Consider the following 4,511-nt stretch of genomic DNA (forward strand, 5'->3'; position numbering starts at 1 on the left):
GTAAGCTAATATAATATTGATTTAAAAAAAGCGTCAATTTGAAATAAAAACTTGTTTTTTTTTACAAAAACAATAGTCTAAAACAGATAATCAAAAAAAATCTTAAGTGCTTCACTAAAAAATGTTACTACGAAGCTATAATTCACATTTGAATTTGATTAGTTGTAAATTGGAAGCACTAGATTTTCGCCCAAAATTTAAAAAAGAGAAAGTGTTTAAAGTTTCGTGCTGTTGAAATTTGATAGCTAAGCCATACAATAGGTCGTCGAAAGGAGCATTCTCAGGCCTCTCGCCCTTCCTTGGTGGAAAACATGTGCTACGGGCTTCTCTAGCTTCTTGAGTAAGGGAACGCTCCTACTGCACTATACGCGTGGCATCAGCTTCTGACCAAAACTTATAACAAAAACATTCCATTCCATCATTGAAATAAATTATTGCAATGTTCACAGTAACATCGAGGACAATTTTGCTGCTGAGAACAGATTTAGGACATGCTAGAGACATCTAGTGACCTATTTCAAAAGATTAATAAACACCGATAGATCTAGACTCAAATGGCGAAATTAGCTTTCAAATTATCTGCAAATCGATACCAAAACTTTACTTACAAAATCGACTTACTTATGAATATAACTTTTGAATAGTCAAGAAACCAAAAAAAAGGCTAAAAAACAACAATGTGGCTCTTAAGAAATCCCCTCCCTGACCTTCGAAAATTCAATTCAATAAATGTCAACCATTCTTCGGGTTTCTCTAAATTTTCCTTCAAACATAACCTAACCAGGGCCCTCCCGACTTCCTAGTATACTTAAATCAACCCAACCTAACACAAGTCGCGTAAAATTTAAAACAAAAACAATTAGTTAAATAAACTATCTTAAAATTCTGATTCAGAATAATTTACCAAAAAGTATTATCCTATATTTTTTGTATAAAGTATATTATATAAGATGCCTTGTTTGCTATAAATAAATAAATAATAATAACTATTAGCAAATCACAAATGAATAGAATAATCTCTGGCTGAGCGCAATCATTTAAAATGAAAACCAAAATAAATGTGATCTCACTCCTCGCTAAATTGCGAGATCATTCAAGCGAAACTGATATTAAATAAAATATACCCATAAACAAATCGTTAAAATTTCCATTCAGTATTTAGAAATCTGCATAGAAATGTGATTTCATACTTGAGTTTACGTTGCGCTTATGTGTCTAAGCTGTTTTTGACGAAATAAATTTGAATTGATATTTGGAATTGAATAAGTTAAATTCGTTTCTCATCATTAGGATGTTCAAGATAGATGGAAATGGTTGCTACGATCTAATGGATGCATGTAAAAATGGTGTGTAAAACTGTCAAACAGAATCGATCAGAAAAATACAAAACTTTTAAGCTAGCCCATCGTATTTTTAAATAAAAGAATGGTTATTGAGATTTCTTAAGGGGGTTATCCTGTGTGAAGGCCGATTTTTTTGGCTTTTTTCGAAAACTTTTTATGAAGAACTGGATAAAGATACAAACACGAATTTCTTACCATAGATTTATTGATATCTTGAGCGTGCATAGTAATTATTTCACCCCGTTAGCGTAGTTGGTTATTGAAATACAGGGCAATTTATGCACCCGTCTCTAAAAAAGGTGTTTTTCTGCTGCCACGCTGGAGGGCGCTGTGATCATCTTAAAGAAAAAAGTAAATGGCATTTTAACGTACAGACTTAACTACAGTCCGCAAACTAGGATTATTAAAAAATATTAAAAACTAAATTTTGTTTTTTACGGCTTCTTCGATGAATAAAAAAAAACTACTAAATGAATCGCAATTATCCTAGTTTGCGGACCGTAGAAATATGTTCTGAATAAGTCGTGAAAATTTCAAAGAATTGCGTTGGATAGATTTTGGGTTATGGTGGCAGTCGATTTTCAACATGCAATTTCGAGAAAAACGCATTTAAAAAGTAGAATACGATTTTTAGCCATAAAACTTTAACTGACCATTAATCTGCTATACCTAATCCATAAACCTTAGGTTTCTTGAAAAAACACATGCGCAGCCTTGGCTTCAAAGTTTGACCTTTTTGCGAAATCATTCGAACGCCATTCGGATCGATAAATACGTGCTTTATTACGGCAATCGACATAAATCTGGCGTGTGACTTATCACGTGTTTAACACTATAATTTCCAAATGACTCCGAATATCAAAAAATCACTTTGCCCATATATTCTACACTATATCTAGATACAACTGATGCCAAAAAAAAAAATTCGATTCCACGAATCCGACACACCCCTTAAGGGGGTCATCCCGTGTGTCGGGTTGGAGAAATCGATTTTTTTTTGCATGAATTGTATCTATATATAGTAGAGAATATGTGGGCAAAAGAATTTTCCGATATTCCGAGCCGTTCAGAAATTACAGTGTTAAATAGGTAAGGAGTTTGCAGCCGCGGCTAGAGTACTCGATGAGAAAGAGCACCGGATCCTTTTTTTACCTGTTAGTTTTTTACCTGAGCCTTATAAATTTGAACACAGGTATAAATACAAAAAGATGGAAAACCAATCAATTGTCTAAACTTATTTGCTGTTTGGAATAAAAAGGATAATCCAGTCTAGAGTGAGCACTGAAAGGCTTTCAAGTTATACTCAGTTATATTTTGTTGTAAGTATTGTGCTGTTTGTGTGTTCAGTGATTTTTTTAAAGGGGGGAGATCGCTTTAACGTTCAACGTCATGTTCGCACTAAAAAACGAGTGTTTCATGGGAAGCGATACTTATCAGAGAAGAAAAAGGACTTCGCATCAACATCAGCAAAGAAACTTTTAGCAAGCATGAACACGGATGTTCCAATTGCGATAAGTTTTGCATATTGTATATTGGATTTTGCTGGAGTTTTCTCCGGTAATTCTGCAAATTTCTGCAAATAATCAAATATACGTAGTAATAAAAAAGGAATGCGTAGGACATGTCGAGAAAAGAATGGGAACGCGGCTTAGAAATGCAAAGAAGAATCACAAAGGCATTGGTGGAAAAGGGACTGGAAAACTTACTGATAAGGTTATTAACGACCTCATTACACTTTTTGGGCTAGCTATTCGTCGACACGCAAATTCGATAGAAGGAATGAAGCAAGAAATTTGGGAAACTTCCATAAATGTTCTACAGACGAAAATCCCCAGCATCAAAATTGTCCAGCAGGCGAGGACAGTTGGTGCAAATGGCGCAAAGCGGAAGCTAAAGGAGAGCTGGATAGTTTCCACCACGAGAAGGCACCTTTGACTGAAGAAGTTCAAACAGTCATCAAACCAACCTACGAAGATTTGTCACGAGATGATCTCTTGAACAGATGTTTAGGAGCAGAGACCCAGAATAACAATGAGTCGTTAAATGCATTGATCTGGACTTTCGCTCCTAAACACCTTCATTCTGGGGCCAAGGTCGTAGAAATAGCCACCTTTCTGGCTGTAATTATTTTGAATTAAGGATTCAATGGCATTCTCAAAGTCGTAGTGACAATGGGATGTCAAGTTGGTCACATATGTCAGGTTTATGCCGACCGCCGTAATGAAGCGCGAATTTGGCGGTCCGAACGACGATCGACTGACCTCGCTAAAAGAGCCAGAATTGAAACCAGAGAGCAACAATCGGCCTTACAAGACTTTTTTGAAGAAACGGAGGGTGCTCTCTATGGACCAGGTATAGCATATTAATGGTGAGTTAAAATTTTACTGTTGATAATTACATTTAAATTTTCAAATGCGTTTTTCTCGAAGCTGCATAATGAAAATCGGCTGCCACCGTAGCTCAAAATCGATCCAATCAAATTCTTTGAAATTTCCATGACTTCTTTAATACATATTTCTACGGTCCGCAAACTAGGATAATTGCAATCGGACGAGTCGTTTTTTTTTTTATTCATAAAAAAAGCCGCAAAAAAACACCAAAATCCAAAAAAATAAGTTTCAAAGCCCACCAAAAATTTAACTTTTAATATTTTCTAATTAGCCTAGTTTGCGGATCGTGGAATATTGTCCACATTAAAATTCCGTTTAGTTTTTTTCCTCAGATGAACACAACGCCCTCAAGCGTGACAGCAGAAAAACACCTTTTTTTGGACATGGGTACATAAATTGCCACGTATTCCGAAAACTAGATACGACATCAAGCTCAATCAATTTATCACATATACTAGAGATATCAATAAACATATGGTGAAAAAATCACGTTTCTATCTTTATCCAGTCCTCCAAAATAATTTTTCAAAAAAAGGTAAAAAAACGGCCCTAACACGGGATGACCCCTTTAAAGCGTATTCAAGGCAATAAGAGAGTCAAAAAATTATTAGAACATCTTATTTAGACCAACATCACAAGGTTTTGAGGATGTGAAGCACGCGATTACTTTATCAGGATGAGAGCTTCCATAGAACTATTTTGATTCACTTCATATACCTTGCACCTGAGGAAAAACTCGAAGTCATCTAAGATTGGGACTACAAAAAACACGATAACA

The sequence above is a fragment of the Hermetia illucens genome, chromosome 2, assembly GCF_905115235.1.
Source record: "Hermetia illucens chromosome 2, iHerIll2.2.curated.20191125, whole genome shotgun sequence".
Classification (NCBI taxonomy): domain Eukaryota; kingdom Metazoa; phylum Arthropoda; class Insecta; order Diptera; family Stratiomyidae; genus Hermetia; species Hermetia illucens.